The sequence below is a fragment of the Phocoena phocoena genome, chromosome 9 (assembly GCF_963924675.1).
Source record: "Phocoena phocoena chromosome 9, mPhoPho1.1, whole genome shotgun sequence".
Lineage (NCBI taxonomy): Eukaryota > Metazoa > Chordata > Mammalia > Artiodactyla > Phocoenidae > Phocoena > Phocoena phocoena.
The window spans coordinates 33,502,469-33,511,985 of record NC_089227.1 but is presented as its reverse complement, the minus strand read 5'-3'; positions in this window follow the sequence as shown (position 1 = coordinate 33,511,985).

Below are 9,517 nucleotides of genomic sequence, written 5' to 3'. Positions count from 1 at the left end.
ACCTCTCATTGGCAAGACCTAACTGGAATCTTGCTGGCAATAAAAACCTGGAAAGGCAATCTGTGGGGTATCGGAAACCTACAATACATAGAAGAGCAGAAAAGGACAGAAATGGAGGCTAAGGGCAAACAGGCAAATGGCTCACATGTCCTATATTCTACGCCAATTTTTCTGTAGTATTTATTTAACATGACTATACCTAAATTTGCTAATGACAATCTGGCATTTATTTTTATCATCTTACTAAAGGAATAAAATAAACAAGAAAGAAAGAAATGGAAGACAAGGATATAATATATATAAAACATGTAATATATAACTGTAAACTAGTGACCTTATTTAAGCCGGCTATTGAAATAATTCTGAGTTTTCAACTTTATTAAAGGCATATTTAATAGATTTAGCAAATTACAAAATATCTCTTTCCTGACTGTCATAAAGCCATGTTAATGTTCTACTTAAACCTTCATAATTCTGTTGACATTCCAATATATGATGTTATTAAGCAGGTAATTTATATAAGAACACAATCAATAAAAATTTATTACCCTGTGGTAGATTAAAGATGATCTCCAATTCAATTATTTGCTATCCTCTCACTGAGATTCCACTTGAATCCAGACAGGCCTTAGTGATTTGCTTGACTAATAGAGTGTGGGAAAAGCAATGTTGTGAGATTTCCAAGCTCATAAAAAGTCGTGGAGGCTCTGTCCAATTCTCTTTGAAAACTTGCTCTGGGTGAAACCAGCTGCCATGTCAGAAGTCTGACTGCCCTGAAGCCATCATGCTGGAGAGATTACATATAGGTGCTCTGGTCAACAGTCCCAGCTGAGCCCCAACTTCTACTCATACGTGCAAAGTATCAGAGGAGAATATGAAGCCATCATGAACCCTCCAGACCAGCCCACCTGCAAGCCTACAGCCACAACCTATACTATGAAGGGTAGAAGACTGCCGAGCCAATCCTACCTAAACGTCTCAGCTATCAAACTGTAAAATATAACAAAACGCATGTTTTGAGCCACTAAGTTTTGGGGTAGTTTGTTATACAGCAAGAGATGATGAAACATGGTCTTTCTAATAAGCAAAACGATGTACACTAAAGCAAATTATCCATGTTAAATGTAGCCAGGTTATTAAAATACTAAAGTAATTAAATCACAAAACACAGTACTCTTGAAATTTCAGGTATGAAGTATTTTACATATTACTGATGAAATTGAAATTATTACAGTATTTGAGGGAACCACTTTGATAATGTTAAGCTGTTACAAGTTGAGCTTATGGCCCCTCACTGTGATGAGTCCCTTCACGGCACTGGGAGGGACCCTAACAACTTATGTTTGTAATTCTGTATTCTTTTTCCCAAAGATCCCCTTTCTCCAAGTTATATAAATTTCAGGTCCCATAAAATAGAGTCTGTCTTTGGGGAAGACACAACAATAATTCTTCTAATAGTCCTTCTAAGTAATTTGCATTTTCCCCAAGAAAATAATTCAAAAGGAAGATGGACAGCTATGTTTATAAAACTCTCTTTCACAGCATTATATAAAATAGAAAAATAAACTGAAAATAACCCAAATGTTCTTTAACAGATGAATAATTGAATACATTATAAGCTATCAACTTAGAGCACGATGTCCTCTTTTCACAAAATAGTTGCAGAGTCTCTAACAACACGAGAAATTGTTTATAGTATAAGTGAAAAAGCTGATCTTGAAAGTTTATATGAATTATGGTTGTAAGTATTAAAAATGTATATATTACAGATAAAAACTGGAAAGAAATTTAGAGAGGTAAAAAAACAGTTATGTTGAGGTAATGGTCATAAAATGCAACTTTGTCTTCAATTTCTTTTTTTAAAAAATATTTATTTATTTATTTGGCTATGCCAGGTCTTAGCTGCAGCATGCCGGATCTTTTTTAGTTGCTGCACGGGGGATCTTTTTTAGTTGTGGCATGCAGGAACTAGTTCCCTGACCAGGGATCGAACCTGGGCCCCCTGCATTAGAAGCGCAGAGTCTTAGCCACCGGACCACCATAACTTCAAAGGGAAGTCCATATCTTCAATTTCTTTTTTTGCCATTTATCTTCTAAGTTGCATCCCATCACAGTCATTGGTAAGTGATGCAAGCTCTCTCAGAAATCAGCTTCTGAGGTTTTATGAGATATCTTGTAAAATATGCAGCTAAACTAAGGGAATTACTGTAATGCCCAAAGCTAGGGAAAGCAGGCCAGGTTGTGGAAGGCCACTTCTCACTTCTTTGCAAAGTGTGATGTGGAAAAATAAACATGTCATTAAGAAGGTAAACTCAGACTCTTGGGGAAGTTTGACTTCTTTCTACTCCCTTTTCGCCTCATGAACGGCAAAGTAAAACCACCAGAAGCCAGAAATCAAAAAGCCAACACTGAGGGCTTCCCTGGTGGCGCAGTGGTTGAGAGTCCGCTTGACGATGCAGGGGACACGGGTTCGTGCCCCGGTCCGGGAAAATCCCACATGCCGCGGAGTGCCTGGGCCCGTGAGCCATGGCCGCTGAGCCTGCACGTCCGGAGCCTGTGCTCCGCAACCGGAGAGGCCACGACAGTGAGAGGCCCGCATACCACAAAAACAAACAAACAAACAAAAAAAGCCAACACTGTTCTCCATCCCTGTATCTGCCATCCTTACACAAATAGGGATGCACCTGCACACAAAATATATATAGAAACACATACACACACACACACACCCCTTCAAGTAGATATATTTCAAGAAAACATTGGCTATTGTAATGATTTTTTGGATACTGTGGAGTGGTAGAACAGAAAGAGCAAGATCTGGAGGCCAGTTCTGGGTTTGTGCCCAGTTGGTGCTATGACCTGCAGTGACTCCTTGCTTGCTGAGAGCCTCATGTCTCTGTCTGAAAAATGAGGGGATCCTCATGATGTGATCATCAAGATCTCATCTCCTGTCACCATCATCTGACTCTGTTCACAAATGAAATGGGATCCATTTTAAAACCAGGGAACTTGTGAAGCCATGCTGCTCTGAGGGGTTTTATCTCTTTTTTACAACATAATTTTAGATCATAGAATTTTAGACGATACAATTTTAGGTGATGGAAAGAAATTAAAAGGAAGCCAGGTTCTGACACACAGCTCAGTGGTGACAGAGGCAAGGAACCCAGCTTTTCTTCTCTTCTCCAAACTTAGAAAACAGCACAGCCAAGTGATGGCCCCCTTCCAAGTTCTTTCTTTTCAGTTTTCATTAGAGATAAACACAAGGACAAACATTTTAATCTGGCCCCGTGGCAGAGGTATAAAGAGCCTCTTAAGTCGTCCTCACTCCTTTTACTGTACCCTTAGAAGCTCACACCTGAGTCACTCAGGTGGTGGCTGAAAGCCAGCTCAACTTGTGTGGTCCTGTGGCTGAGGTCCAGCAGACAACTATGAAAGCAAGATCATGTCAGGAACTTTATTTCCACATGAAACATCATTTTGCTGTATTCACAAACAATAAGGAAAGTCTGCCTTCTGGATATGGTCTCACAATGTGAATTTAAAATGGCCTACCATGTAGTTTCCATCAAAAGCCATGCCAATCCTAGAACAGGGCATATGAACTATTCACAGCACACAATTCTTCTAGGCTTATCCCTAGATCAATTCCAATCAGAAGGCAGCTTTAAAAGTAAAGCATATTATTCCAGCCTGTTATCAAAATGGTCTTTACAGAATGATGGCTTAGCACTACTTCCTTGGTTTTTACTCCTGGTAAAGACGAGGTGTGACCATATATGAAATTTCTCTATATTTTTGTAAAAGTGTAATCAGGGAACTTGCCCAGTATGTTTCACATAAGGCCATGTGTGACAAACTATTCTCAGATTTGGCGGGTAGGAAATGTTTCTTCCTCCAAATTTTAATCTTTTCTCTTAAAGACTAGTATCCCCTCATGCTTTGGGTTTTACCTTGGCTACTAGGGAAAGTTAGACTGGGTTTTAGTGCATTTAAAATAGCTTCCCATATCCCTGTATTTTGTTTGTTTGTTTGTTTAATATAATTAATCTCTTCACCCAACCCACTATAACTTTTCATTATTATATGATGCTTAGTTTTTATTGTTAAGGGTTTTCAATTTTATTATATATGTATTTTTTATGATTAGGTTGGGGAAAGGTAGTATATAAATATATAACAATGTGTGTTGGTACATGTATATGTGTGCTGTATATAATATATATTAATTGTCATAGAAAACACATCTTTATAAATGAAGGACCTTAGCAATAATTTAATTGACTGGTTTCAAACATAATTCTCTCATGCATTGAGGACCAATTTCTTCAAATGAAATAGTATGCAAAACTTAAAGAAATATACTTGGAAAGTAAATAATAAAAGCAGAGTTCATCTGGTTGAAACGTAAGGGGAGAATAGCCCACCACCCTCTTTTGCTAGCCACCACTTTCACTGCAGTGGGGGGCTCTGGAGTCACTCCACAGAACTTAAACAGTTTCCCGTGGTACATATTTGAAAACTCTCAATCAAATTCAATTGTCTCCTTTTATAAATATGGAAACTGAGGCTGTGAAATTGTGATTTATCTAAAAACACTTACCAAGGTGGTGATGAGGTCAACATCAGTTCTCAGGTTAGGTTCCCTGATTGCCAGATGTTTATTTTTGTTACAACAGAAAGGTCAATCCCAATATGGGCTTAACATTAAAATTGTGTTATTTGAAAAGGATTGAGTAGTTTTGAATTTTGTTAAAAATTAAAGAGAGTCTAAGATTTTCTTAAACTCAACAAGGCAGCAAACATTATTTTCTTTCTTTTTTCCTCCTTCTAAACCCACCCAGCGGGGGATAGGCCTCTCTTCTTTTCAGGTTTGCTTTCAACTGGTTCTGTGCGTTGCCTATTCCCTATGCGAAACTAACAGATCTAAATTTTTTGACCCTCTGAGTAAAAATCATATGGCTCTGCATTTTTTCTGTATTAAATAAGCATAGCTAAGATAAAGATTCTGTGGAATCTTAGTGACAACGTATTTTTCTTTCTTGGACATTTTAAAATGTTGACCCGATTCTGATTTTTCACATAATACATATCAAATTCTTTTGTCTGCTAGTAAAATCTGTACATGTCCTTGTGTAACCACTATCAATAAACTGAGGACTGAATAAACTTGGGAGCATGGTTTATTTTACAAATGCCTCCAGACAAAAACTAAGAAAATAGAATGTAATTGCATGATGCACAAAGATTTCGGACAAACTTTAAATAAATCACGTAAAGTTTTAAAAAGCCATATTTGAGCTACAAAGTTCAAAGTCATTATTCTTCACACTCAACTTCAGATGGAACAGAAAAGTTTGAATCAAATTTTGATTATCTAATAGTAGACTTAACATTATGGCTTTTAGGAGAAATGCTTCCAAAGCTATCATTCATTGTTTGTTTTCATTTTTATTCCTTACAGTATACAGGCTTACTTTGTCCACTAGAATATATGGGTAAGTTCACTTATAGAAATATTTATTTAATAAAAACCATTTCAACATAAACAATTTCAAGGATCGTAGGAAGAAAATACCACTCTCTAGTGGTGAAACCCTGAAACACCAAAGTCATGAGGGCAGACTGCCTTCCAGTTACTGCACTGACTCATCCAGGTAGAGAAGGAAATAATAGGAAGTTCTGAAGTTTGGTTATTAGCAAAGAAACCTCAAGAAGACTACATGCATCTGGATGTCCTGGAGAGCACAGGACACCTGAGTCATGGAGGAAAGTGGTGGAAAGAGAAGCAAGCCATTGCCAAAAAGATATAGATCAAAGCAATGCCTGATCTCCCTTTATGAGTGATGGGAAAAACCTGCCACTAATTAAACTAGTGCCTGGGTAAAGTCCCAGGGACTTTTCTGAACCAGAATTAAGCACTGGATCCAAAGGCAGCATGGGAGATCAAGAGGGATAAAGAGCCAAGTGTATCCTGCTAGTTCAGGGTATAAACAATGAACAAAGCTGGGTAGCCAAGGAATCAGTTTAATGGATGTTGGGCTCCTATTGGGCCAGAGGGGATGAAAGGGAATCAACTGGCCAAGGTAAACATTTAAGGCTTAACCAGACAAGTGAACATTTGTCCAGGCTCCGCCCTTTGATTATTCAATCATGACTTGATAAGCTCCTGAAGTCTGTCCCTGGTCTAAGCCTCCATTCTGGAGTTCTCCATTCGGGTCTCAGCCTCATTTTTAGTCTCTCCAGTTCCTTTCTAATGAAGCAATATTTTTATAAGGGTTGCCAATTTATAAGTCAAATTACATTTGTATTATCCAAATTATTCAATCAGAGGAATAAATCCCATACACCCCAAGCAGCCTTGACATAGAACAAATCCTTTGAGAGACAAAATAGGATTCAAAAAATAATAATCTGAATTGGCAAAACAATGAAGAGTTCATGAAAAAGATCTACAGAAATCCTTTGTCCATAGACGTATGATGCTGAGACTGTGCAGAGAGAGGCTTTTCTAAATTATTAAAGATTATAAGATATTGTAAAAACTGCAAAGCCCTTTATAAATACTAGATCCTGTGTGATCTAATATTCTGGTGGCAGTAAAAAGGGAGGATGGTAAGAATAGTAATTTGAATTTATGGAGGGCCTATCATCTTAGACACTTGTGCATTTGAAAGTCAGTTCATTAATCCTCAGGACTATCTTAGCAGAAAAGTAGCCAGTGTTATTAGCTCCTTTTGCAGATAAGAAATTGAGACACAGACAGATTATTTGGCTTATACAATGCTTGTGCAAGGAAGCTGGGAGTAGACAGGAAAAACATTAGCTACAAAGGTGGGAATGTGGTCCACAGATAAAGAGTTGGCAGATTTCACTTTCTCCTGTTCAGGCACATAAAAAAAAAAAAAAAGGCACCATCCCAGCCAAAGCTATTGGGGCAAAAGGGAATTACACAGGGACCTGGGAGCATGGGGCAGAGGGCTGGAGGCAGCAGCTCAACCCAGGACATACCAGTGCAGTTACTGGTGAAGCACCTGGCCTCCCTTGCTCAGCACAACAGACACCCTGGCATCCTCTTCGCCCGTGCTCTAGCACCATCCTCCCCCATCACACCCTCCCACACCAGGAAGATCATCGCATAAACATGAGTAAACAATTACTTCAGAACCATGCTCTGAAATAAGAATTAGCATGAAGGAATAAGTACAATTGCTCAAATTAAATGAGAAGCAACAACAAAGAACTTATTAACATGAGAATTAAACACCAAAAATAAATGAAGAGGAACTCACAGAAGTGAGTCAAGAGTACATAAAGTGTCATTCAAAAATAATACTAAGGAATCCACTTTCAATTCTCATCACCTTCTTTTAATAAAAAATAGACTATTTTTATTTTAAAATAATTTTAATTTATTTTTAAATTAAAAATGATTAAAATAAATAGAAAAATAAACCTAAATGTTCTATAAAATTAATCAGTAAGAAAATTGTGAATTAAACATATTTTCATAGAGGAAAAAAGGCCTTGTGAATAGTTTTAAAGCAGCTGTGAGTTAACTATATCCTACAATTATTAGCATGATAGAGAATAAAGGAAAATAAGTGGCTATATAATTTTATATGCATACACACACACTCATTTAGATTATTACTAGATTACTCATTTAGATTACTAGAAGCAGAGAGCTACAGATAAACATAAAAATGTCTCTTCCAGTAACAAACACTAATTTATATTTCAAAATAATAATAATAAAAACTGAAGAAAATCATGACATTCAAGAAAAAAACAGGTTACTGAGAGAACTCCGGTCTCAACATTCTCAACCAACTTACTGATCGTAACAACAAATCCTGGAAGAGAAAGTAAATTGCTGTCAAATTGCAACAGGCAGGAGTGCATAGGTTAATTATAGGCAATTTCAACTTCAGAAAACAGCCAACTCAACTCAAGACATGCGCGATCAAGCAATGTATCAGTCATTAAATAAGAGGGGAGCGGAAGCAATGCTCTCAACCATCAGTACCTAATTTCCTTTTTGTTTGAACCAAGGGAAGTATCCTCATAGTTAGGCTCCTAAGACATCCCTTGCTATCCTAGACTAGAAACATGGGTGTTACCCAATAATGGAAGTTTATAAAAGCCAGGCAATATTTTCATGCCTATCCACTGCTTCCAGGCAGAGTGGATATTCAGTGAGAACACCAGGTACTATAGGCTGACCAGCATCCATTCTGATAGGTCAGTGTCCATGCCATGTCCATTGTTGAGTATTTTTCACATTATTCTGCATCTAGGAAAGTGTCAACCTAAGTCTACTCAGGTAGTTGTTCATCTCTCTTTTTTAAAGTCTTCAAAGATGACTGCGTATTATTTGGCAGGATGAATTTCTACTTTTACGTTTCTTTATTAAAAAATATACCTTGTAAAGGGAAAGTAGTGACAGTATATCATCTGAACTGATGAATCAAATATAAAGACAACCTTAATGGCTGCTGGTGAGACCCAGAGGAAGGTGGACGCAGTCTGCAGTTATAACAGGGAGGGCAGAGAGGGATGAAAGTAACAGCTGGGATCATGAAATACAAGAGGACAGGAGAAGTCTTTCATCCTGTGTGCCTCATGGTATCATGCAGTGTTTATGAAATGGGTTCTGGAGGCTGAGCTATCTGGGTTCACGAGCCAGTTCCACAATGGAGTTTGTAGGGAGAAGAAGGGTAAAGAGTGCTTCAGCTAAAAGGAATATGATACACAGGACGTGGAAACAAGAGTGAGCATGGCTCATTCAGGAAGCAACGAGTAGTTCAGGAAGGCTGGGCTGTAGCAGTGGGGTAGGGACAGAGGTAGGAAGACTGGGAAAGTGGCAAGAGGAAAGGATGCAGAGACCTACCTGGTCCTGAGTGGCCTTGTGCGACATCCTGAGGAACTTGAACTTTAGCCTAAAAGAAAGAAGACACAGAGGAATTTAAAATAAGGGAATGATGTGATCCAATTTATGATTTACATTTTAGAAAGATAGAAAGCAAAAGGTGGAGCAGAATTAGAGACAAGGAGAGGTGGCAGTGGCCTGAACTAGGAAAGCAGTCTGGTCATGAGAATGGAGAGAACTGGACAGAGCCCAACTCATTCCTTGTCTTCCATTCTTGAGCTCCCTAAGGATTCCAAGTCATCCCTTGAGTTTTTGCACTCAGGACCTCCTTATATTCCATTTTTGGGCTTCAGCCTCTGAGGATGCAAGACGTGGAGGAAACCCTTTAGTCCATGTTCCAGTTGGACCTCTCTGGCCTCCTATAATGGAAGGGGGAGGTGTTCATACCTCACTTACTGCTAATTATCTTTTTTTTTCAATTTGCTCCTGTATTTTCTTTCTCTAATAAAACAGTTATACCCACACACCATTAGATGTTTAGTGTGAAGCAACAGTTTTATTATGAATTTCATATACTTTATTTGTAAGAAAATAGAAAGTAAATCTGGTCTGAAAACAATCTATGCATAACCAAGTCACTGAGTAGTT